This window comes from Mauremys mutica, chromosome 4 (genome assembly GCF_020497125.1).
Source record: "Mauremys mutica isolate MM-2020 ecotype Southern chromosome 4, ASM2049712v1, whole genome shotgun sequence".
In the NCBI taxonomy this organism is placed as follows: Eukaryota; Metazoa; Chordata; order Testudines; family Geoemydidae; genus Mauremys; species Mauremys mutica.
This window is the reverse complement of record NC_059075.1, coordinates 86,932,075-86,959,829: the sequence shown is the minus strand read 5'-3', so window position 1 is coordinate 86,959,829 and position 27,755 is coordinate 86,932,075. Positions and strand designations below refer to the sequence as shown.

Below are 27,755 nucleotides of genomic sequence, written 5' to 3'. Positions count from 1 at the left end.
CCCCAAAAAGGACAATTACTACGACCTTTAATACCATATAAAAGACTATCAAAAGGGAGACTTCCTTAAAAAAAAACAATTCCAGCCAAAGGAGCGGGGGAGGGGGAAAGGGATGTTGTTAAATAAAAGCCCTTCTTAATACTTTACATTTCAAATGCTTTATCTATTTTTCCTCCCCCATCACCTGAATAGTTGTTAAAAGATATAAAGGATTTGTAATGATGTGTTTACCATGGTACTAAGCAGGCTGAGGTCTCTTTATACTAACCCCTGAACCTTGTTTAAAATGTTAGATAATTACAGGGTCATATTAACACTTTTGACTCTTTAGACCCATTTATTCCATCAAAATTAATACAGCAACATGGCAGTGGAGGTGGAAGTGTGTTCTGGTGCTACGTATCTTCTTTTCTTCCTTCATGTCCCTCTGCTATCCTTTGCCCTTGTTAGGGTGGGAAGAATTAGAGAACTGCAGGAAGCAGTCATACCAGAGCATATATTCCACATCTTCTGGGAACGTTTTTCCTTCACCTGTCACAGATCACATGGGCCATTAGAGAGAGAGAGAGAGAGAGAGAGAGTGTATCTGTGACACAGCCAAGGAGATGTTGGCCTGTAACAGGCCTACCAGTTAGTTCTCCCTTGTCCCATGCAATTTAATAAGGAGGAGGGGAGATATGTAGATCTTAATTCTCCTTTTTTTACTTATTCCCCTCAACATTATGAAAGTCAATGAAGCATCACTGCCCTTCCATCATGCCCCTTTCTTGGAATGGTCTCCAAACACCGAAATGCCACCTCTGCAAGAGTCTTCCCATGCTTCTTATAAATCCACCAGTCTGTGTGTGACTAGCCTTCTGTGGATCATTATACATGCATGTGTTGGCATATGAGCAGAAGAGGTTCACTGGCTGGAAAGGCTGTCTGGGAAATTGGGATCAGAGCTTCAAGGAGAATTTCCTCCTCTCATTGCCACTTGAAAACAAACTGGGATTGAGAGAGAGGAATTTTCTCTCTTGCTTCACAGGTAGGAGGCTGGATAGTCCCCAGCACTGGAGCTCATAGTTTTTCTGGCTCAGGAGCACTGGCCACTACTTTCTGTACCTGAGCAGATGTCCACAGGATAGATTATTTTCACACAGTTTCCTGTTCAGTTTTCTAATGATAGAGTACAAGGAATTCCCATATTTCCTGAAGGCAGTTTATTTTCAGTCTCATTGGGTACACTGGGAGTTGATGGGTACACTGGGATTTACTATGGATAGTCTCTTCTAGTTGGCCATAGTTTGGTGAAATGGAGGCCATCTTTTTATAAGTGCAAATTATAATTTTTAATAAGTGCCATTTTTAATAAGTGCAAATTGTGTATCTGAGGGGGGAAATGAAGGTACAATAGTCACTAATAATTTTGCTTAATTACAAACTAATTTCCTCAAAAGTTGCCCATACATAAGATTTCAATGGATTTTCACTACATGGAAAGTTTGAAGGATAACTAGCAACTCATTTTTAGCTAAGTGGATAAAAAAGATGCAATATACAAACAAGTTTCCTAAAGGACTCGCCTTTAATTTTTTAAGTCAGAAATTAATTACCAGATATAAGTAATCAGAAAATTGAGTTTTTTCTCATAGATTACATTGAGTAAATTTGGGGAAAATACACTTTATTAAAATAAGGATGTTAACTCCCTGCTTTAAGTGAAAACTTAAACATAATTTAACTACAGAGGTGCAACCATCACCACTATAAGTGCCGTAGTACATTGATCAAAATACTTTAGCCACTGTGAGAGAGAGAGAGAGAGAGAGAGGTGTGGTTGGATGATATGAAATGTGTTTCTTTACATATATGTTTCCTATAGCTGCTTTTAATACTGTTCCCCAAAACTTGTATTAAAAATTGTATAATAAAATACTAATTCATAATTACTGTTTCCTACATAGAAACAAAAGGAAAATGCTTTATCTGTAATTTAAAAAAAAATGTAGTATGTGTTACAGATACAGCTACTGGTACCTTGTAATAAATAACAGTGGGCAAGAGACCACAAAGACTGTTCTTAGGTTTCAATTAGGGAATTTCTCCCAGAAAAAAATAAATCTGGATATACCTATTAAACATCCCCAACCTACCCTTTGAACATTAAAGTAGTTGAAAGTAAATATCTATAAAGTTATTCAAATAACTGATATTAAGAAAAAATACATGTACAATAGACCAGTGAAGTCTGAATACTTTTAATAACTTACCTAAATTCCCTTGGAGAAAATGAGACAGCAATCATGACCCTTTGAAGTTTAATCTTCACAGTACTTTTATGTCTGGAACAAAAAAGATAATCTTTAATTTACATTTTAATTTACTATTTTGAATTAGGCAGGACATTTGATTAAGCATGAATGTCCTCTCCTTTATTTTCTGTATTTTTAATTGTACATATCATTCACTGAATTATTATTACAGAAATGAGTCAATTAACTTTGTTTTGAAAATCCAATTAGAAGTTTTAAATTGTCTTAAGAAATAGAACATATAAGAGTGGTTGATTGGAATCTCTTGGTTGCATCGAGAAATTTTGTCCATTGTTCATTTCCTCTATGCAAATAACCTAAACCTTATAGTATTAGGGGTCAAGAATTGTTCCTGGGAATGCCCTTTTTAGGAATTGTAACCAAATGATTGGGGATTAGTCCCATGATAACTAAACAACATTGTGTTACTCTATTAAAATGGGAACTTGAAATTAGGAATCCTCAATTCTGTTTCTAGGGTTTTGTCAATGGCTCACTTTGTAGCCTTGGAAAAAGCCATATAGGCCAACATTTTCACTTCAGTCAAGGCGGTTTGATTTTGAGAGGTGCTGAGTACTCACAACTTCATTTGATATTAGCACCCAAGTTTTAAAATGTTGGCCTTAACTTCCGTGTGAGGCAGAGAAGCAGGGCCAGATTCTTTCTCCCAATAGTATCCTCTTGCATCATCAGAATGGCCAAAAAAAGAAAATAAATAAAAAGGATGTAAACTGGCCAGATCTCCTATGTTGAGGATTCTTACAGCTTCTGTGTGCCCCAATATAATGGACTCGTGGAGGATGGGAGGGAGCATTACTGCACTTTGGCTATTCTTGGCTGGTAATGCTCCCTAAGAGGCAGATACCAGCTAGTGTATTGTACAGCAGTTCTGAGGTGTCTCTAAAGCATGCTTGGACTAGCATAGAACCAGCCCTAGAATCAGGGAGCCACTGTCTGCAGTTATTTATTTTGTAAATGGTGAAACTGAAAAAGGAGAGGTTGTGATGTTTAGGATTAAATTCACACGCTTGTTTCTTCCTGCATGAAGGAAGCCTGAATAGCATGCTTTGTGCCAGGTACTATGCACGTGATGGTAGATAGAATGCACCCGAGCGTGAAGCCCAATCCTAAGGCAGTTCTGAATCCTGTCTGCAGCTGCTATTCAAGCCCCAAGGCAGAGGTTTGGACTCACTTGATTTGTGGAACTCTGGATTTAGAATCATGTCTCCACAACTCCCTTGGCCTGCCACCAAATGGTCCTCTCTAATCTGGATAGCCCCGTGCAGCAACTCTTCAGCTGCCAAACTCCATGAAGGAGTACAGTAGTTGTGCTTCACTGAGGACCCTCCATGGCCCTTGTTACCTTGAATGAATTCCACCTCTAATGACATCACGTTTGCAAAACACTCAGAGACCCTCTAATGAACAGTGCTACACATAGGTGCTATACAATATATATGTAGAGCTGGATCCTCAGTTGAAATAAATAACTGTAGTTTCAATGGCTCTTGTTATTTATAATTATATACATGTTTTCATTATTCTCTGTGATGAGATTAGCAACTGAAAGCCAAATCTAATGCTTAATTCCAAGGACTTCTATCTTAACTATCAAAGAATATCATAAAAGAGCTTTACAAAAATAGCATGAATTTGTCACTTTTATTTCTTTGATTGTATTTACTGTAAACAATTTATTTTACAAATTCAGGCATTAAACCCAAAATGTGGTGACAATGTGGTGATGTGGTGTAGTCCAAAAAGTTCAGTGATGTGGAGAGGATGATTTGAAGGATTGAATTTTATGTAACACCTTATGTAATTCCGTTTATGTGGCACTTGAAAAGCTTTAAGAAACTAAAACAAGGAGTCCGTGTGGTACCTTAGAGACCCAAATACATTTGTTAGTCTCTAAGGTGCCACAAGGAGTCCTCGTTGGTTTTGCTGATACAGGCTACCACTCTGAAACCTTTAAGAAACTAGACTGCCAACTAGATATACAGGGATCACTTTTCCCCTTATTGAAACACACTGGCATAAGCAATTTCCACTGGGGGAAAGGCAAGAGCCTTAAGCAGGGCAGTACACAACAATTCAGGAGAAAAAAAATGAAGAAAATCACACCCAGCTGGGGATTATTTAAGTAAGCACAATGTAATTATCCAATTGGAATTTAGCCGTGATACTGCAGCTTTCACCTCTAGTCTTGCAAAAAAGTGCCATGAGACCTTTAATGACCACAAGTGGCCAGGATGCCAATTTCATATCTCAACCAAAAGCAGAAGGTTTCATGTCTGCACGTACAATATCCATTTATTTTATGTGCAACTTGAAATTATTTTATATGTACTTTCCTATTGATTGTTCTTTGCAATCAGAGAGAAAGAAATAGAGTTCCATAAAAATAATTACAGATGCAGAATACATAGACTGTTTCTCTGCTACATAAAAATAGCATTAACTCTAACAATATTGAAATACTAGTCTGTAAATAACATAAAATAAATGCTTAGGAAAAGTCCCCTTGCTTATAACTACAATCATTTGGCTGATATACAGTTACTAATAAAAGTACAGTTTGCTCATATATTATGTAAATAGCCCTAGAACATTTGAACTGAGTGGATTTTCATTAAGTAAAAGTGTAACTGGACTTTATTCAGTGATGAATTTGAACTCAAACTATTTTTAACACATGAAAAACAGCTCAGACCAAACAAACCGGACAGTGTTATTTACATTTATATTATATTACAACTGAGACAAAAATTGAGTCTCTCACCTTTAATCTTTATCAGAGCATAAGCTTTATCATTGTGACTGCTAGTGCCTGTAGCATCAAACTTTATTCTTTTTCATGGAATATAGCAATTGTGACAGGGTCAGGCCAGATGGCTACAGGAAAGTGATTGAAGGCAGATATATTAGCCCCAGGTTAAGTAGGTGCCCTTTCCCTGGGTAAGGTAACAGGGAAGGTTCCAGAACAATCAGGAACTTTCTGGAAACAATTAAGGCAGACAGGCTGATTAGAACACCTGCAGCCAATCAAGAAGCTGCTAGAATCAATTAAGGCAGGCTAATCAGGGCACCTGGGTTTACAAGGGAGCTCAATTCAGTTTGTGGTGTACGTGTGAGGAGCTGGAAGCAAGAGATGCAAGGAGGTGTGGGTGTGGGTGTGGGTGTACTGCTGGAGGACTGAGGAGTACAAGCGTTATCGACACCAGGAGGAAGGTCCCGTGGTGAGGATAAAGAAGGTGTTTGGAGGAAGCCATGGGGAAGTAGCCAGGGAGTTGTAGCTGTCATGCAGCTGTTACAGGAGGCACTATAGACAGCAGTAAATCTACAGGGCCCAGGGCTGGAACTCGGAGTAGAGGGTGGGTCTGGGTTCCCCCCAAAACCTCCCAACTCCTGATCCAACACAGGAAGATCTCTGAGGCTAGCAAAATCCACCAATAAGCGCAGGACCCACCAAGATAGAGGAGGAACTTTGTCACACAATGTATTGATGTAACAGTAAGGATGGCTAGTTGAATACTCAGAAGTGAAGAAATGCAGAGGAAAGCTGAAAGCTTAACCTTAACTCTGCCCTCTTGGGCTTATATCTTGAAATATGTTTTATTTTTGTAACATGACATATTTGCAAATGAATACAATGCACAGCATAATGCAAATTGGGATTTCTTATATAAATTAATCTACTGTAAATTACATTAAAGTACATACAAGCATGTCCAATGTAAAGAAAATCATTTCAACCGGTCTATAGGTCCCATTGCTGATTCCAATTGAGGTCCCACCCCACTTCCAATCTCTGTGAATTGAACTCCAGTCCTTTGGGATCTGATAAGGGAGGGAGCTGCGTCAGCCTAGTGGAGATGGAAGGAGCAGGTCCAGGTTGAGAGAGACCTCACATCATACCCCCTCTGGCCTCATAGAGTTTAATCAAAAAGGTTAATGTAGCCTGACATAGTAATATTGTCTCTATGGAGGCCCAACCTGCACCAAAGGCCCCAGTTGCAGCACAGGCTAAAGGGAGCTTTGCCACTGACATCAACAGGAGCTGAAACCCTCTGCCATGTACATTGGCCAAACTGGACAGTCTCTGTGCAAAAGAATAAATGGACACAAACCAGACATCAGGAATTGTAACATTCAAAAAACAGTAGGAGAGCATTTCAATCTCCCTGGACACTCAATAACAGACTTAAAAATGGCCATTCTTCAAGGAAAAAACCTTCAAAAACAGACTTCAATGAGAAATTGCAGAACTGGAATTAATTTGCAAACTTGACACCATCAAATTAGGCCTGAATAAAGACTGGGAGTGGCTGGGTCACTACAAAAAGTAATTTTCCCTCTGTTGATACTCTCACCTTCTTGTCAACTGTTGGGAATGGGCCACATCCACCCTGACTGAACTGGCCACATTAGCACTGACCCTCCCACCCCCACCCCACACACACACTTTGTAAGGCAACTCCCATTATTTCATGTGCTGTATATTTATACCTGCCTACTGTATTTTTCACTCCATGCATTTGATGAATGTCCACCCTCCAGTGTTTTCCGGAGAGCAGGTTTATTGATAACTGGCATAGAACAGTGTGCCCTACTGCCAGCTACTGAGTCTGCATATGCACACCACACATCTGCACTGTGGGGCATTCTCACCATGGACAAATCTGCATAAGTGGATGAGTCTTTCAGCCTATGAAAACAGGACTGGGAGACTGACAGCATTTAGTGATCTCTGAAAGTTATCCTTCCATCATTAAACCATTCTAAAAGCAGAACTGAAACTGGTTTACAATTGTAAATCATAAGCTGTTTTCTGTTGGAGATACACAAGCTGTCATTTCTCAGCAAGAGGAGATGGCCAACACAGTAGAAAGTTCACAAATACCAGTTTCCAATTAAAACCTTTACCGTTAAATACATCTTGTAAAATGCTACTTGTTTTAAAACAGTTCAGATCACTCTGCCTGCCCAACAGTGACAGCTGAATTTTAATTTGTATATTTTATACATTCAGTATAGAATATTAACATGACTTTAATGCCATGGGAATTGGTTTGCAATAAATGGTTATTTCTAGAAGCAGGAATTACAAGGATTACATAAGGTAAGAAATACAATATGGGGAACCATCACATCCTCCCCTTGCACATGGTGTGGAGATGACAGTAACATAATCAGTACAGAATATGTCAACAGAAATCAGAGTATCAGGTCAGAACTAACTAAAAATACTAAGAAAATTCTCCAACTCTTGTTTTGTCGAATAGACCCAGATTTCTAAAGAAATGTCTTCCCCTAAGTTGTACATACATAAAAGGTATGTGCAAGTCAAGATGTGGCTTGCACACAGACCTACCTTCTGCCCCATTCCTGACCCATAGAGCATTCTAGGAAAGGATGGAGTGGGATAGGTGGTGGAATATATACATATGTTTTATGCTCCAACTTGTACTAGGGACTCATGTGGCCATGGGCAGCTCCTAGGATTGGCAGAGTTGGGGGCACATGGAAAAATAACACAAAGCCACCTGTAACCTCTTGCTCGGGTGCACCTGGGGATCTATCCCTTTGCCCTTAGTTTTTAGGATTTTAAGGAACCATGTCAGAATCAGCATATGGACCTTTGAGACTTGTTCTGTTGAAGCTGCACAGCAGTAAAAATTAAACAGAGCAGTTGTCTCCTTATATCTTCCAAGCTACATCATGCTTTCTCCTACCCTTCCACTTGACTAATTCTGCTGCTCCCAGAGGGTTTGACTCAGCCAGGTTTGCTGTCCTTTTCAAAGACTGTTTCCTTTCTGATTAACCAGATGCCAGGTACTCATTCTAACCTTTACATAGCATTCACGGGAAATTTCCCCTATGTTAGAATGCAACTTCCATCTAAGGGAGTTGTAGGCAGAGTCTGTGAGTGCCCTTGCTCTTCTTTCCTCTTGTGTTTTATTTCTTTTCTGGATTATCCTAAATACATTTTAAAATAACATTGACTAATTTATTCTTTATTCAGGATAAATATTTCTCACAAGTATTTGAGTATTAGTCATTCATTTCATTACGCTTTACACTCATTACGTTTTAATGCAAAGATATCATTACAGTAGTATAAATGAATAAATAACCAGCAAATCCACCTTCTCTAGAATGCTCCCAAGCCCTCCTCCACATTCCAACTGATGCACCTCTTGCACAGACAGCTCCTCCATTGACAATGGCAGTGAACTGGTTCTGTTACCTTTTAGGCCATGCATACTAATGAGTGAAGAGGCTGGATTCGTACCATTGATTTAATGGTTTTTTTCTTTTACTTTTCTTTTATTATTATTATTATTATTTATTATTTGCCTAAGGACTGCAGATCCTGCTGCAATAACAATTGGAACTGTATGTACTTTTTGTCTCTCTCACCTTTGGCATTTCCCTTATTTTTAGAGGGGTAGACGTGCTAGTCTGTATCAGCAAAAACATAAATTTGTTAGTCTCTATGGTGCCACAAGGACTCCTCGTTGTTTTCCCTTATTTTTAGTTACTACACATTGGTTTTGAAGGGATGGAGATGATCCACTTAAGGGGCTGTAAATGATGAGAAATCCTTTTGAAGGATTTTGACTACAATCGAGTACAGTCATCTCCAGATCAAGGAAGTATTTTTATGTAGCAAGGATCCCATACCAGGTAAATGCAAAGTGACAAGCTCTTAGCACTTACAAAAATAGCTAGAAAAGTGGGATTTGCAACATCCAGCTCAGAAATGTATCAAACTGAACACCTGCCATAGTTGGGAAGGGGGAATGGTGGGAAAAGGGGCAGCATACACAGGGGTAATGGAACAATTTGTATAGTGGGGGTATTGAGAGCCATTGAATCAAACTGTAAACCCTGTATATGATGTAAACTACTTCAAGCCAGAGGGGTGCAGCAACACCCCTAGTCCCAGCACCTATAGGCGTACATAGCCTCTGGCAAATGGTGGAGGGGAGAGTTAGGGGGACACAAAGCCCCTGGCATAGGGGGACAGCAGGGCACACAGAGCTCCTAGCATAAGGTAGTGGGGTGAGGGGCATTCAGGGAGTCCTTGAAATAGAGGGTGATGAAAGGTTACAGAGAGACTTTTGGGGTGGAATGGAAGAAAAAAAGAATCTCTGGTGCAATGTGCTCAGCCTACAGAAGCAATGAAGCGTGTGGCCCTTTAGTATTAGTTAGTCTAATATAGTCAATTAACGTTCACCCAGTTCTAATTATCAACTAGTTCCAATGATTATGTCAAAGTTTTGTACATGAAGAATGTAGTACTCAGAACAGGTGAACAGAAGATTATATATTCTGTGCATGACCTGGAAATGTCACATTTCTCTTGGTTGGTAGACCTCACTGAGACTTAAAGATCAAGCCATGTTTCAAGAAAATTGGTTCCACATTTTCTAAATGGGTTCTATAATTATGAACGTTCACGTTAGCAAGTGCATCTTAAACTTGAAGGCCCTTAAGAGTAGACTGATTTCCTACCTTCCTCAGCAGAACAGACACACTATAGATAGTCTAAACTTAATCCCTTCCTGAAATGTCACATTATTTGTAATTTAAATAGCAATAACAGAGCACAAGCTGAGTTCAGCTTAAGTTTTCTCCCCATGCTTGGATGTTCCTACAATCTCTTTTGTTTGTGTCCCAGTCCTTATTTTCCTCTGTTTTGGATGCAAAAGTCCCAATCTCTTTCAATCTTGGTTGTAGTTAACATGATGCACCTGTTACCAAGATTCATTAATAATTACCCTGCCTTAGATAGCAGGATGAAATGCTGGTCCAATTGAGCTTAATGTGAGTTTTGCCCTTCAGTTTCACCACCCTGTAAAAATGGACAGAAAAAAGTATGCTTTTTAAAAATGATCAGAAAAAATGCATGTGTTCCAATAATTCAAAAAGGGCTGAACAAAGTGTGCTTGTACATTGCTGAAAATTTAATGTTTGGGGAACCATAAGCTGGAAAATTGTGGCCTAAAATTAATTTGAGAAAGTTTTAAGTAACCAGAAATACGGTTTGCAATGGAAGCTTCAACTCCATCCCTATCATGAGAAAGCTCCATTCGTGGCCAGCATAGAGAAGACATTTCTTTTAAACTAAAGTAATGTAATTAAAATGGCTACACTTTTAATTGATACTTATGTCATAATAATTATGTGTAACAGGTTCACAAGAGTTAATAAATATATTTTAATAGCTGGGGCAATTTCTCATATTGTGCCTGACAGTAGCTAGCAGATGTGCCAGGAAATTTCATTCTACATAAAGAGCTTTACTCCGAAGAGCTGCTGAGTACTTCATTTCACTATTAATTGCTTTTCTTTCTTTCTTTTTGAAAAACCCTGAGGGTGGAAGAACTACTGGCTAATGAATTCTAGGAACAGCAGGTTGAAGAAATTTCAGATGTTCAGCTGAGGGAAAAAAAATAACTTGCATACATTAATACTATGTTGGTAACATTGCCATAATTGCATATACAATGCCTTCAGTCTACAATATGATACAGGAGATTATTTTCTCATCAGAAGAAAGCAACAGTTGTAATTCGCATGTTCAATTTAGCCTTTATTTCTTTCCTATTATTTGACTCGGTCTTGAAATTAATACATGTATCCCCTAGAGATGATCTGAACAGATTTAGAAAAAAACTGATATTTTCAGATTATAGCTTTAATCCTGCAGACAGGACCTTTCAGGTTGATTCTTAGATGTCTTTAGGGCTAAAAATGGGTGTGGGGTCTACCTGTGAAAATCAGATTGTAGGGACGGGGTCTAAGAGTGCTCAAAGGCTCGCTGGACAGATTATCCTACTATCCAACCTATCTCAGGCCACCATTTTGAATTATGTCATTCTTGGTGGTGCTATGTAAATGTAAAATATATAAAACATACTAAAGTTACAAAGTTATATACTTTTAATTCTAGTAATCACTTCTGGGACTATCATCCAAGAATGGATGTACTATATAATTGCTACTATATATACCTTGTTGTCATTGCAGTATCAGTATCCAGCTCATTAGTTATATGCTTGACTACTCTTGAGGATACTTGAATTTCCAAATGTTATATATAGTCTACTGTATTATAAAATTAGTAAATGATGGAAGTTCTTCAAAGAGTTAATTATTTACGGAAAAAGATTAAAGGACACGGCAAAAATAAGAACAAGCGCAATGTTAAGTGGACTCAAATAAAAATACATGTATAAAATCTAGACTGACAGCAATGGAGACTACTTATGCACATGTATCTCATTAAATAGAGGATTTAAAGCTATGGTATGCTTGCATAATTGTTATGGGATTGCTTTTTAACTCTGTTTACAAATGTATAAATTAAGTAACATTTCTCGGTTTGGTTTAAATTAAAATAGAGATCTCAATCGCAGATGCTATAATGATTAACTTATTTAGATTGCCATGACAGGACAAGACACCAGACTAGATTAGACCAAACCAAACCAGAAAAATTGATCAGATCTTTGTTAGATTTTTGACTGAAGCAAAAGTAAAAGTGTTAATAGGAAAAGACAAAAATGGGGAGAAGGAGATTTGCATTTGCAAATATGCTGTGCGCTTAGAAAAACTGTAGTACTAAAAATGAGCAAAGAACAAGATGAAACAATCAAAATAATTAACTGATCCTCTTCAGGTCTGTCTCCCACTTGTTCCCAGTCAGGAAAATCCTGCTCCTTGTTCATTTCATTTCAACTCTGACTTTATTTTATAACTGAAAACAAAAATAAATCGAAACATAAGGTCACTTTAAAAGAAAAACAAATTAAAATGTTTCATTCTGTCAATGCTAGGACTTTCCCCCATATTTTCCTCTGATATGAAAATTTTGTGGAAAAGATACAATTTTGCAAAGTATTGCAACTTAGATAGAATTACATTTTCCAACTGAAAACTCTTTAATCTGTTTTTCCACTATAATCAATGCAATTCTTAAGACAAAAAGTAAAGCAAAAGGTTTCATTTGCTTCATAACGAAACACTTGAAAAGAAAATAGTGAGCATGTATCACAGTCAGTTTTTTCAAGCTCTAAATGTCATAACTGATTTAAAATATATCCTGCAATGGTAAGGCATTCACTGGTGAAACATCTATTTTTTTCAGTTACACTATTTTTATTTAGAAAAATCGTTTTTAAGGAACTAAAATGAAAAAAAAACCCTAATGTTTAAAGCTTCAAAAAAAACATCTGAGTTGACAGTTATTTTTAAATGTTATTATCAGATTTGAATGTAACATCATTAGAAATGACCAAGATGTCAAACACAAAAGACCAGGACTTACAATGGAAATCACTCTGAATTATAGAACCATTATTCCATTCTATTAAGGCTCTTACACCATTTTCATGACTATGTCATTGGAGCATTTTCCGGTAACACTCTAAGCAATCAGTCTAATATCTGTCATGTGTGATTCGTTCTTTTTCCTATCTTCTCCACAGAGAAAACTTTTGTTTAGTGTGCTGTTTTATACACCCACACACACCTCTATTAATGAAGGCAAGGTCAAATAAGTGTGCCTTGCACTTTAGGTGAGAGGTGGTAAGGTCTGTGGAGGTTCTTAGTTGCTCTGGAAGCAAGTTCCACAGTCTTGGAATAGCCCCTGAGAAGGCTCAATCTCTTGCACAGATGATCTTTACTGTTGCAATACACAGTTCTATTGTGTAGTAAGGGTAGGGCAGGCCTGTTTCTGAGGAGTTGTCCTGCCACGTCCTGTACTAGTTGAAGAATTGAAAGATTAGCTGTGTTCTTCTCTCAGAACCTGTCTAAGCTTTGTCCAGTTTGCATTTAACTTACTATTAATAATAATATTTATTATTTAAGTACCAACATTAGGCAGCTGAGACAGTTCCTGCCTTGGGGCTTTTATAGACCTGATAAAAACACATCTGAGCAACTTTATTCACGAGTAGCCACTTTGAAGTCGACAGGACTTGTTCTGTGAGCAACGTCTGCTGATGGTAAGTGTTTGAAGGATTGGGAGTTAAAGACATAAAAATACACTGGGAGACTCAGTGGACTGTGGCTGTTTGGACCTTGATTTTGCAAACTCTTGAAGTCAATGGGACTACTCACATGAATAAAGTTAAGCGTGTAAATAAGTGTTAACAGAATCAGGACTTTGTTTTTTTCTGGCTTGTGTGATAAAAAAAAAGGCAGACATCTTTGAGTTATCCAAGACATGACAGCAACAAAGACAAATATCCAAATAGGAAGTGAAATGGGGCCTCAGATGCATAAAGAGAAAGAGGTAGGGCTCTGTAAGTGGGGGGCTGGGGAAGAAAGCAGAAGAGAAAAGGTCTTGGAATAGGATTATAAAAAATAAAGTCTGAAAGCTCTAACCATAACACAAAACACCTAGAACTATTTTTAAGTTTATTTTTATGATGGTTCTAAAGACATTCAAAACGCATACACTAGAGTCTCATCCTGAATGTGTCTGCTTCTCACATTTTAATGTAGTTTTAAAATGCAGTTTGCTTCTCTTGAATATCTTATGTCTAATTTGTTGTCTGTTTAGCATGATCTCACTTTAACCCTCATTTCTTTTTAATTAAACTTTCTAGTTTTCATGGCTGAGATCCTTTATCAATTATTTGAAGTCATGTGTATTATCTGTGCCTGGAATATAGACCAAAAATACATACGGTAATAACTTACCTATAAAAAACTGCTGATGCAACCTGGAAGCATTAAAAATATATTCTGTTTGGATAGATTCCTGATTAGGTGTCCTATTTTCCAATCTTGTAAAAATATTCTATATAGCTAAGTACATTTACATGAAAAAAGGATCTTTGTTCCCAAAGAGTTTATTGTTCTCCATATTTCTCTTCCCACTTAGGCCTGGTCTACACTAGGACTTTAAATCGAATTTAGCAGCGTTAATTCGAATTAACCGCTCAACCGTCCACACCAGGAAGCCGTTTAATTCGACCTAGAGGGCTCTTTAGTTCGAATTCGGTACTCCACCCCGATGAGGGGAGTAGCACTAAATTCGACATGGCTATCTCGAATTAGGCTATGTGTGGATGCAAATCGAACTTAGTAGCTCCGGGAGCTATCCCACAGTGCACCACTCTGTTGACGCTCTGGACAGCAGTCCAAGCTTGGATTCTCTGACCAGCCACACAGGAAACGACCCGGGAAAATTTGAATTCCTTTTCCTGTCTGGGCACTTTGAATCTGATGTCCTGGTTGGACATCGGGGCGAGCTCAGCAGCACCTGCAACGATGCAGAGCTCTCCAGCAGAGGAGTCCATGCAATCCCAGAATAGAAAGAGGTCCCCAGCATGGACAGACCGGGAAGTCCTGGATCTGATCGCTGTGTGGGGCGATGAGTCTGTGCTTTCGGAGCTGCGCTCCAACAAATGGAATGCAAAGACCTACGAGAAGGTCTCCAAAGCCATGGCACTCAGAGGATACAGCCGGGATACAACGCAGTGCCGCGTGAAAATCAAGGACCTGAGACAAGGCTACCAAAAAGTCAGAGCGGCAAACGGACGCTCCGGAGCCCAGCCCCAGACATGCCGCTTCTACGAGGCACTGCATGCCATTCTCGGTGGGTCTGCCACCACTGCCCCACCAGTGACCGTGGACTCTGAGGATGGCATAGTGTTGACGGGCAGTTCCTCGGCGATGTTCGCCGATGGGGAAGATGAGGAAGGGTTTGTGGAGGACGACACAGGCGACAGCGCTTACAATACCGCTTTCCCCGACAGCCAGGAGCTCTTCATCACCCTCACAGAGATCCCCTACCAACCCTTCCCGGCCATTAACCCGGACTCAGAATCAGGGGAAGGATCAGTCGGTAAGTGCTATAAACATGGAAACATTTATTTTTTTAAAAACAGGAATAAAAAATATATAAAAACTATATAAAAACTTTTCCATATAAAACTATATAAAAAGAAGGTCCACACATATAGGGATGGAACAGAAATCCTCCTGGGACACTTCCACGAAGCTCTCGTAGAGCAGCTCGAAAAGTCTCCGCAGGAGGTTCCTGGGGAGAGGTGCCTTATTTGGTGCTCCGTGGAAGCACACTCTTCCGTGCCAGACCATCCTAATGTACAGCGGAATCATTGCCTCCACCAGCATGGCAGCATACGGTCCTGGTCTGTGCAGGGATTCTCGCGGCATCCTCTCTCTCTCTCTCCGAGTGACCCGCCTCAGGGTAATCTCGTTCGGCGACTGCTGCATCTAATTAGGGCAATTAGTGTACTGTTACTATTGTGAATGCTTGACTTTTACTTTGCATAGCAATGACCTTCGTTTAACAGCCACGTGTTGGAGGCCGCAGAGGAAAAGCATACAGGGATCTTTCCCGGGCACAGCCGCGAGGGGCTGGAACAGGGTCAGACTTTATGCTTTCCAGACTGCCTTCAGCGGGAGGGAACAGCTATCCATTAACTGTTAAGCAGCCTATAGTGTAGTGCTTACCAGGCTTGGCTGCTACACGGATTCATCTGTACCGCCCCGCTTGTCCTGTGCACGACCGCAGCCAATGAAAGCGTATTCCGAAATCTCGAACTTGTCCTGAGAGCTCGTGAGACTAGGTGCCCTGTATGGTCTTGTTCACAGAAACTGACTAGACTGTGTTCAGTGTTCGCAAACATGTATCTTTTCAAGGAAATCACTTCCTTTTTCCCATCACACAGCTGCGGCTCTTTCACGAACTGCCCCGGCTTCCCCCTCACAGAGGCTGGCGCAGATTAGGCGGCGAAAGAAAAAGACTAGGGACGACATGTTCTCGGAACTGATGGCCTGCTCCAGAGCCGAGGCGGCCAAGCAGAGACAGTGGAGGGAGAACCTCTCTCAGCAGCAGCGCTCACACAGCGAACGGGAGGACAGGTGGCGGCAGGAAGACCAGCAGGCGACTCAAACGCTGCTTGGGCTAATGAGGGAGCAAACGGACACGCTCCGGCGCCTTGTAGATGTTCTGCAGGACTGCAGGCAGGAGCAGAGAACCCCCCTGAACTGTATCTGCAACCGCCCTCCCCCGCCACAAAGTCCTGTCCCCCCCTCACCCAAAATCACAAGAAGGAGGGGTGCTAGGGGCCGTGAAAACTGTCACTCCACCCCAGCAGAGCGCTCATGTACCAAACAGCTCTCATGCCATAAATTTTGAGAAGTGCTTCCCTTCCTGGATCACCCAGTCCCAAATCCAAGTTTCATCCCCCCACTGTGTAGTTGAGTATTAAGAGTAGTTTGTTGTTATTCACTGTTTCCGTCACGTTTTCCTTGTCAGAAGACTTTGTGTGAAGGGGGGGAGGGGTTTTTTAATTGCATAGGACAGCCTCCATTACCAGGGTACAGACTTGGGGGCAGGATCAACAGCAGGACACACACAGACTGCAGTCACTAGGTACCAGGGTCAGTCTGTGAGGTGTATGCTGCCCCGGGTCAGTCTGTGAGGTGTATGCTGCCCCAGGGTCCTAGCGCCTGCCATCCACAAATGGCAAAGCAGGCTGCCCTTACCATGCCCTTCCACCCTAGCCACGAGCCTCTCCGATGCCCTGAGCCCCAGCAAGAGCCCTCATCCACGGACACATACTCACCCTTCCCACACACCCCTCACCCCTTCCTACGCCCCAACCCCCAGCCCAGAGCCTGCATCCAAACTCCGTCCCAAAGACGGCACCCCTCACCCCTTCCTGCAAACCCACCCCTTCCTGCACACCCACCTGCAACCGTCCTCCCCCCAGAGACCGCTGTAGGAGCAGGAGCCTGTCATTCCTCTAGTGTAGAAGCGGTCTGTACATCAGTGCACACCGTACCCACCACAGTCTGCGTCCATGTTTCAACCCTTGAACAGGAATTCATAATTAAAGAAAACTTTGTTAATAATCAGTGTTCCATTAAATTTATTTTAAAACGTGTGTTGGAAGGGGGGAAACCTGGAGAACGGGATATGTAACCGCAGATCGAAGTCAACAGTCACTGAAACAGGCTCAGGTTCAGCTTCTCTGTAAATCAACTGGAGAGTCATAGGTTACCCTGCTCTCCGATGAACCTAGCTTTCAAAGCCTCCCGGATGCACAGCGCTTCCCGCTGGGATCTTCTATCGGCACGGCTGTCTGGCTGAGCGTAATCAGCAGCCAGGCGATTTGCCTCAACCTCCCATCCCGCCATAAAGGTCTCCCCCTTGCTCTCACAGAGATTGTGGAGCACACAGCAAGCAGCAATAACAACGGGGATATTTTTTTCGCTGAGGTCCAAGCGAGTCAGTAAGCTCTGCCATCTCCCCTTGAGACGTCCGAAAGCACACTCCACCACCATTCTGCACTTGCTCAGCCGGTAGTTGAAGAGTTCCTTCTCACTGTCCAAGGCGCCTGTATAGGGCTTCATGAGCCAGGGCATTAGCGGGTAGGCTGGGTCCCCGAGGATCACTGTAGGCATCTGCACATCCCCAACCGTTTTGTGGTCCGGGAAGAAACTACCTGCCTGGAGGCGTTTAAACAGACCAGAGTTCCTGAACACACGTGCGTCATGAACCTTGCCCGGCCACCCGACGTAGATGTTGGTAAAACGTCCCCTATGGTCCACCAGTGCTTGCAGCACCATAGAAAAGTAGCCCTTTCGGTTAATGTACTCGCTGGCCTGGTGGGCCGGTCCCAGGATAGGGATGTGAGTCCCATCTATAGCCCCACCGCAGTTTGGGAATCCCATCGCGCCGAAGCCATCTCTGACGACCTGGACGTTTCCCAGGGTCACTACCTTTGAGAGCAGTTGCTCAACGATTGCGTGGGCTACTTGAATCACAGCAAGCCCTACGGTAGATTTACCCACGCCAAAGTGGTTCGCTACTGACCGGTAGCTGTCTGGCGTTGCAAGTTTCCAGAGGGCTATGGCCACTCGCTTCTGCACAGTCAGGGCTGCTCGCATCCGGGTGTCCTGGCGCTTCAGGGCAGGGGACAGCAAGTCACAGAGTTCAAGGAAAGTGCCCTTACGCATCCTGAAGTTTCGCAGCCACTGTGATTCATCCCAGACCTGCAGCACTATGCGGTCCCACCAGTCCGTGCTTGTTTCCCGGGCCCAGAATCGCCGTTCCACACCATGAACTTGACCCATTGCCACCATGATCTCCACTGCGCGGCGTACCCTGCTTTGTGAGAGGTCTGCGCCACTCTGTGACTTCCTGTCCTCACCGCGCTGCCGGAGCCTCCTCGCCCGATTTCTCAGCAGCTGACTGTGGAAGAGGTGGACGATAAGGTGCGAGGAGTTGACAACGGCCATAAGTGCAGCGATGATCGCAGCGGGCTCCATGCTCGCAGTGCTGTGGCGTCCGAGCTGTAACCGACCAGAGAAGGGCGCGAACAGATTTCCCGCCGGCGCTTTCAAGGAGAGAGGGCGGGAGTGACGGTTGAATGATGACAGTTACCCAAAACCACCCTCGACACATTTTTCCCCCAGCAGGCATTGGGGGCTCTCCCCAGCATTGCAATGGGCAGTGGGGACTGCGGGAACTGTGGGATAGCTTCCCACAGTGCACCGCTTCCAAAGTCGACGCTGGCCCCGTTACTGTGGACTCAGACAGTCGAATTAGTGTATTTAGTGTGGATACGCAAATTCGACTTCATAAGGTCGATTCCACAAATTCGAATTAAGTAGATTCGAAATAGTCGTGTAGTGTAGACGTTGCCTTAAGTCCAAATTTACAAATAGAGAGGAAGGAAGTCAAGGTACAAAAATGTGTGTGTATTTTTGGGAGCATAGTGATACAGAGTTATTGCTTATGAACATCTGGCAATTGCTCACAGAGATAAGGTAAATCCTAAGGGCCAGGTTATGGCTGACTCAAGTGCAGATTCAGGGGGGAAATGGCATGAGGAACACCCCACACAAGGGCCAGGCATTAGCACTGTCTCTGTGTTCCTTCCCAGTAGCCAAAATGTGCAATGTGTGTATGTGTGTCTACAGGTGGGGCCATGAGGGTGCCCGCTCCCCACCTATGTACTGGCCAGCCGATCAGACTCAGAGAATCACCTGCTGAAACATCATAAGGGATGTGCATACAATATGTATCTCATGGCTAGAAAATAACAGCCTACTACTGCTACCACTAATGGAGTTACTCCTTTTGCTCTAGTAATCTAGGTCTGTGCAGTGGCTAATGATCCCTGTGAGGAATCTCTACACAATTCTCACCAGTTGCACCTGGGGCTCACGCTAGGCAGTGTCACATCATCCCAAAATGGGACAGTGCCTTCTAATCAATTCACCTTTAAAGTAATAAGCCACTGGTTTCTTTTTCACTATTGTTTCACTGCCCTCGACAGTGATGTCGCAAATACAGGATAAGGATTTCAGGCAGGCAATGAACACTTAAAAACAAAGATTTCTTTGTAATGCAAATGTTCTTAGTAATTAATAAAGAGCAGGGGAAGAAAAATAGAGGAAGGAATAGGGTATGTCAACAGAATTGTGTTTAGATATGATGTTTTTCAAAAAAATTTCCAGGAGTCATCAGCTTGTTTTTAATTGTATGTCTTATCATCCTAGGCCAGACTTTGAAAGGAACACACTGCAAAGAGCTTTAGAGAGATTATTTTTTCTTGTCTTATTCCATTTTCTTTCTCTAGGCCTTCTGGGCTGTTTTTCAGTAGATACTGTATGTAATGAAAGTCATTTTTAATACACCATGTTGGATGCTACCTTTGTAACATCCTTGCCAGTATGGACCTTTCTTTGAACAAAATTAAGACATGTCATGCTCAGGAAAGGGAAGGATTAGTAGAGTCAATGTCAGGCAAGTGCAGCACAAACTTCCAAGTATACTGTAGCTTTGCCAGTGCACCTCAGCCTTGTCATGAAACCTCCCTGGTAATCTTATTCAAGGTCTCTCTTGTGCAGAGACTGTTAATTGTGTACAAACAATTTAGTAGTTGGCAGTATGTACATAGCTACTAAGCACTAGAATACCAAGAACACCAACCTGATTTAGGTTGGGACCTAACTAGAATTTGTACTTGTGTCTCCTGCCTGAAAGACTACCACAGCAGCTTCTTTTACCACCTGTAAGTCTCTAACTATGCACCCTCTCACTTACAGGTAAGCAAACCAATAAATAAATAATTTTTAAAAAGACCTGACCCCCTTTTCCCCTCTCCCCCACAAAAAATACCTGGTCATTTTTAGAACTAAATCTTAAGTAAATGTAATGAATCTTTTAGTCAAATTAACCAGAAGTTAATTTTTGAGGATGATTTAAATACTTGGCATTAGATAATACTACTTAGCTTATATAGAGAGCTTTTAAAGTGTAGATGTCAAGGCTTTACAAAGGAAGGAAAGTCTCATTTATCACATATTATAGATGGAGAAAGTGAGCCATAGAAAAGTGACATGACTTACCTTAGGTAGGAGGGTGTGTGGGTGGCAGAGCAAGGAACAACAAAGCTCTAGTATTCAAAGTCTCAGGCTAGTGCCCTATGCGCTGGACCACGTTGCCCTCAAGGATAAGCTTTAATCCACCTTTGCACACACCTGATAGCTTTTTACAGATACAGTAGAACCTCCGAGTTACGAACCCCAGAGTTACAAACTAACCAGTCAATGACACACCTCATTTGGAACCAGATTATGCAATCAGGCAGAAGCAGAGACCAAAAAAAAGGAAATACAGTACTGTGTTAAACATAATCTACTAAAAACATAAAGGTAAAGTTGGAAAAAAATTGACAAGGTAAATAAACTGTTTCTGTGCTTGTTTCATTTAAATTAAGATGGTTAAAAGCAGCATTTTCCTTCTGCATGGTAAAGTTCCAAAGCTGTATTAAGTCGATGTTCAGTTGTAAACTTTTGAAAGAACAACCATAATGTTTTGTTCAGAGTTATGAACATTTCATAGTTACGAACAACCTCCATTTACAATGTGTTCGTAACTCTGCGGTTCTACTCTAATTCACATTACAAGATCTGGTCCAATCTCTTCTATACTCACTCTCATACTCAGTTGCCCCATCTATAACAATCACTACAATTCAAAACAGAATTCTGTGGGAGTGTGATGGGGTGTTCACCCCACAACAGAAAAGAAGAGGTTAAAAGCAGCCTAAGGAGGCTGCACAGAGAGAAGCCAATCAGAGAGAGGCTGAACAAAGCAGCCAGTCAGGGTCCAGCAGGCTCACATAAAAGGGAGATGTGGGACAGAGCAGGGTCAGTTGCTGCTGGTTGCTCAAGGAGAGAAGACTGTGTTCTTAGCAGGCTGCAGGAAGGTAGCACTTTGGACAAGGAGTTGCTGGCAGGGAGCTGACTCCTGAGACTTGCTGGACCTGTGGCGAAGTGACACATGGAACTGAAGCGGAGAAGTTGAGAAGAGGCAGCAGGAGGCTGCTACTGACAGGGTCCCTGGGCCGGGACCTGGAGTAGTAGGTGGGCCCAGGTCTTCTCCTCTTGCTACTGGGGAAGTGGCTGGACTATAGATACTCTCTCCCTCCCCACCATCCCTGGAAGGAGAAAAACACAAATGATGACACATCCGGCGGGCCGAGTCATGAAGAGGATGCTGCAGTTCCTGGACTGAGGCAGGTCTGCAGGTGAGGATGGTGGGAGAGGCAACTACAGAAGGGGGGGGGCACCTGCTGAGATAGCTAATCCCCAAGACGGCCAGCAGGAGGTGCCACTTTGGTGAGTGAACTCACCAAGATTTGAAACTGCACTTCCAAATACATAAACTTCATAAATATAATTATGAGACTTTCAGCAGTGTTCTGCACATCCATATCTTCCAGCTCTATGGTCAGGTAAAATTAATTCAACTCAAATTACTGCTTAGAGGGACAACTGTGCATAATAATACACTAAGTCCCTAAACATATTAACATGAATTTTGCAGCTCTCTACCTGACCATGGAACCTTATTGAAACTGGGATCAGCTCAACCAGTGCAAACACTGGCTTTCCAGTAGTACACTTGGGGGTTGAAATAATACACCAACAACAACTGCTGGTCACCAATGGCTACATCCCAAGCATAGACAATGCTTGTTTTGTTCTTGCCACCATTCTGGGTGTGATCGATATTGAAGGCCTCTGTTTAATTCTGCCTATACAGTTTTTCAACAGGCAATTTTTTTTATGTTCATTGGAAAAAAACATTTTCTGCCTGTGAATAAATCACTCTAGCAAGTTCTGCCTCTGTTCTCCTCTGGGAATCCTTCTCATCCTCAAGACTGTCAAATTATTTCTAGCTTTGAAGTGTAGTTTAGCATGAGTGTCACTCTTCATCTTTACACGTTTGTTCTTTTAAATGCAATTAGCTTTGTGAAAGGCCAAATGGCCTAAACCAGTTCTCCCTGCCATGAGGGAAGCATTGCTGGCCAACCACAGAAGCTATGGCTACATTACAGAGCTTATAGCAGTACAGCAGTGCGCTGTAGCATGGCTAGTGCAGATACTCTAAGCTGGGGTGACCAAACCATGGCTCACAAGGCACATGGGGCTCTTTTACAGTTAAAGTGTGGCTCTTGAAGCCCCATGCTTTCCCCCATCCTCCGACTACTAGCCTGGGGAGGTACGGAGCTCGGGACCTCTACCTTGCAGCCACATGGTGGGATAGGGGCCTCTGCCCAGTAGGGAGGAGGGGGTCTCAGGGCTTCAGCCCTGTGGGGCATGCCTGCCGGGGATTCAGCAGGAGCAGGACTGAAACCCCAAGCCCTGGCAGGTGCACCCCAGCTCTTGAACTTCTGAAGATTGTCATATGTGTCTCAGCGGGTCAGTAAGTTTGGCCACCTCTTCTCTAAGCCAATGGGAGACAGCACTAAACTTACATTGCTCAGGAAGGGTGGCTTCACACCCCCAAGCAACATAATTTGTACCAACTTAAGCTGTAGTGTGTACATAACCTGAGATATCAAGTGTATTATAGATGATTGCTAATATCCTGAGTTGCCTGTAGGGTGAGTAACAAATTTATAGATGCCACTATGACTTATTTTACATAAAACGTTATGAAGCACTGTCACCAGCTGCAAACTCAAGTTGCCAATGGAACAAGGAAAATTTCAGAAGAGCAGCTAGTACCCAAGCATGTCACCCAATTCAGTACAAAATGTGATTCACATCCACGCTACACATGGACGTTTTGGAACCAATATCTGAAGCCAGACATTTTTTGTTTCTCTATATGGTCCTTAATTCAGATGGAATAATCTCTACTTTTTATTCCCAGACTAAGGTCAGAAGGGACCATTACAATAATTTAATCTGACCTCCTGAATAACACAGTACTCTACCAAAGTTCACTGGCCAAAGTTCATGGAAGGGCCACAACTATGAGGTACTTAAAGTTAACAAAAAAAACCCATCACATTCCTCTTCCCCAGGTCTTATTCCTTAGCCTTTTAGCATATCACAGATTCCTCCATGAAGGTCTGTTCAAAGTCCAGCAAAACATAGGTTTCCCCTTCCCAGAGATTCTTCTCCCCTGCCCTCCCTTCCAGGCTTTCTTGGTTCACAAAACCTTTCGGTAGAAAATCTGTGACTGAATCCAAACAAATATTTAAGTATTATCTCCTTTCTGCCTAGGTTTTCTGGGTTAGTGACGTGAATCCAAATGAGGGTCCAATTCCATTGAATTATCTCAAAACAAATTGTTGAATACAGGTTGTTGGCACAGTCCTTCCTCCAAAGGATGTATACAAAAGACTTTGTGGATCTAGGTTCCTCTGTTCTCATGACGAGACTTCTCCACCTTCCAGCTTCTATCAAGTCTTTCCTTCTTAGGGAGTGTGGCTATGTAAGGACTCTCATTCAAACATGCCTTGCCAGGCTGACCCAGTAGCCCACAACTACTAGTCCCAGTGTTCTCTCTGAAGTGAAGCAGAGTGGAACTTCTGTCCACCCTTCTCTTGGGGACTCCAGGTTCAGACCCTGAAGAGAGCCAATAGACTTGGTTTCCTTCCCAAGCCCTCCCTAGGCCACTGACCTTTTCATCAGCAATGGCTTCTCCTGTCCTGCAGGTCTGACCTTAACGTGAAACCCTGGGAGTAAGACACAATATTGTAGCATTACCGATCACACACATTCAAAAATCATGAATCACTCCCCACCCTAACCCACACCCTCAATTTTTGAGTTTAAAAATCACAAGAGTTAAAAATCAAAACAATGTATTTCGGATGCTTTGGTTACTGTCTGGTTTTTCTTAACATTTAAGGTATGTGTAGGTCATGTGTTCAAGCTTTGTTCCATAACTATGAGGGGTAGAAACTGACATTTTTTATTTTTATGAAAGCTGATATGCTCCTGAATCCAAGACCAGGGCTTGAAGAAAAGCATGAAATGAGACATGCAAGAAAATCATGAAAGCTGGCAACACTTTGCCCCAGTGCCTTCCCTGGTCAGAAATAAAGAGTAAATATACCCTTTACACTTCCACTGGCACCTCTGTTCACCCTTCTTTGCCTTCGGATTGCAAGTGTCTTATCTCTTCCCGAGCTTGTAAGTTGCTCTCTCCCTGGGACAGGGCAAGCAAACATAGGTTATTGAGACTGCTTTTCCACACAACAGCACTTCCCCGGGGGATAAAAACTGACCTGAACCCTCTCCCAAAACCTAAGCTATGACTTTTTAAAAAAAAATATCATGTTCAGAAATATTCACATTACAATTTTTCTCATGTGTCTCCATTTCTTGCTACTGGCTGGGATTGGAAAAGAGATGCAGACTTGGTATGAGAAATGTTTATTCTCATGGGGTTCCTGGCCTGACTGGAAACAACCAAATCAATAATCTTATGAGAAAATGTCTTTCCAATCCAGTCTTTTCAAACCACAGAAGTTCTAAGAACACACAAAAATCCAGACTTTTGGGTGCTCATTCAATGCAAATAGTTTGAGGTTCACTCGGTTTGGTTTTGTTTGTTTCATATTGTTGAATCTCAAGACCTATCCCAGTTTTAAACTATCAGCGAATCTTTTCCAAGTCATGTCTAGTTAAGTTTCTGTGCTGGCATCAGCTAATTTTCTACAGCTCCCGTTGGAGGAAGTATGTTAATGAAGTTTGGAACTTCTAATTATGTAAATATTTCTCTATGACAACACTTGCTCACAATTATCTTGTATCATGCAATTTCACTTTGTCAATTTACCATTAATGTTCATTCCTTTTTCAAAGCCCTGCAAATTAATGCCTAGTCTCATTTCATAGAGTTGTAAACTCATTTATGAACTGCAGCTCCCAGACTCATAGTTGATAGGAATGCAGAATGTAAAGGATTAAAGGTCACATTAAAATAATGTGTTTAGGTCAATTTGGAATAAAAGGTCTCTCAGATAGCACCAGGACAATATAATAATGGCTTGAGACTGCAACACACCACTCCCCTGAGCACATAACGCACACAACCTTGTTGCACTCTTATGAAATTAAGGGATAAAATATATGTACTATGAAAACAGAAATGAGTGGTCTGAAGTTTGAGCCAGAATATTATACTGTACTTGAAAAATGTGTTTGTTTTTAAAAGGGGATTACTGCTGGAGAGTGCAAAGTATTTTATTTCTACACCTTTAGTTTCTTTTTTTAACTATAACAGGAATTTGTGGCAACAAATAAGCATAACAGGTTTGCTCAAATACTTTGAATGTGTGCGGAACTGACTGTGGTGTTTCATGTCCTGGTTCTTTTAAGAAGAGAGGCACAGCAACTGCTTTGATTTTTTTTCTCTCCTTTCTGTTCTGTTTGCAAACAGAAATAATAAAGATAATATTAATGTAATAAAACATGAGTTCAGCCTCAGAAGTTATAGAATAAATATATTTCATTTACAGTCAGCATGTTTGAGAATATGAAGACGAGCCTCAATTTTCCAGGTGCTATTTGCATAGACCACTGAGCAGGAGCACCAAAATTGCTGTTACTGGAGACCGTCACTCACTTGAGATTTTCTTTTACCCTTTTGTCTATGAGCACAACAAGATAATTGATGTGGTTCTAAGAAAAAGAAAAACGCACCACAAAAGACAAGAGCTCAAACCTGTATTGTAAAACAGTTTGGTTGAAGCATTCATAGAATAATTTAGCTAGCATGAGAAGGGCTTTTGTGTTTATTTTTTATATCTCACAATGCCCTTTGAAAGGATGACACTGATAACTTTAACACCAATGTGCCCTGTTATCATGTCGTCATTTTTGCTTTTGTTTTAATATTTTAAAGAATTAAAAGATCTCAAAAACTAAGTGCTGCAATTCCAATTAAAAAAACCCACCTCTTCTGAGAAAGGAGTAGATCACATCAGAGAAGAGGTTGTGTTTTCATAGGCTAGAGTGGCATTGATTAGCCCTTAGAAGCCTTTTCATGTGTGCACTTTTCTCTCTCTCTCTGTTGAAATACCACTCTTTGAACTACATCAGTGGTCACCAATTTTCTTCCCTTTTGTTTTTTTCTTAGTTTTAAGGCCCAGTCCTTCAACCACTGCAGACAAGACTTTTACCATTGGATTTAATGAGAATAGGATCAGACCGGTAATGTGAGATTTAACTTGCATTCTCAAGGAGAAGTATTTCAAACTACTGAATGGCCATTTAAAAATAAAGGGCCAGGTACTCAATGGCATTCTGTCTGCATTGTGCTGCACAGACAATTTTAATCACCTGGAATTCTGTCCTAAGGAGGCATTTAGAGATTCCCCTGTCTTAGCCAGCACTATGCCGCCTGCTACCCACTTGGTGTAGGGAGCAGGCAAGATGGGTTGTGATGACCAGTGGAACAGACTACAGGATCCCAGCAGTTGAAACAGCTTCTGGAAAGCCCAAGAATCAGGCAAGCAGAAAGATGGTATAGATCTACCTTTCTTTACCTCCTTAGCAGGGCCGGCGCCAGGCACCAGTGCAGCAAGCAGGTGTTTGGGGCGGCCAATGGAAAGGGGCGGCACGTCCGGCTCTTCGGCGGCGGGTCCCTCGGTCCCTCCCGAAGAGGCTTGGGGTGGCAAAAACACTGGAGACGGCACTGCTCCTTAGATCTTGTGCTAAGTACAGACTTGGATCTAAAGAATGCAAAGATTTCATTATGACAGGGTGGAATCCCAAGGATAATCAGTTCTACTCAACCCTCTAGTCATTTCATATACGCTACTTTAAGCAATCCTGGAGGCCTCAACTTCGAATGACACAGTGGCCACCATTAGAAAGTTATTACTTACTGCACCACAGTGTCTCAGATGCAACTATTATCCATTATAAATTAAGGGAAAGACTGCCTTATATTATATAAATACTGCCTGATACATCTTAACTAGGCCATGATGTAGCTGGCACTTGGGATAAATTTTGGCTTTTTGGTGGCAACCGAATATGAATATGACTTCTGCCAACAGCAAAGGCATTTATGTTGACTTTCTGAATAACAATTTCAAGCTACAAGTTTCAAGTAAGGTCAGTGTAATAATGTTTGTTTTC

The 27,755-nt window shown here is 41.7% G+C and overlaps 1 long non-coding RNA gene across 1 annotated transcript; it reads right to left on the bottom strand.

Moving 5' to 3' along the window:
• Positions 1 to 398: 398 nt before the first annotated feature.
• LOC123370502 lies at positions 399 to 27,332 on the bottom strand. The gene is made up of 4 exons (XR_006579437.1): positions 27,158 to 27,332; positions 24,283 to 24,337; positions 2,253 to 2,324; positions 399 to 531 (listed from the first exon to the last, which is right to left on the bottom strand). It is a non-coding gene; the product is annotated as an uncharacterized LOC123370502 (long non-coding RNA).
• Between the last annotated feature and the right edge of the window lie 423 nt (positions 27,333 to 27,755).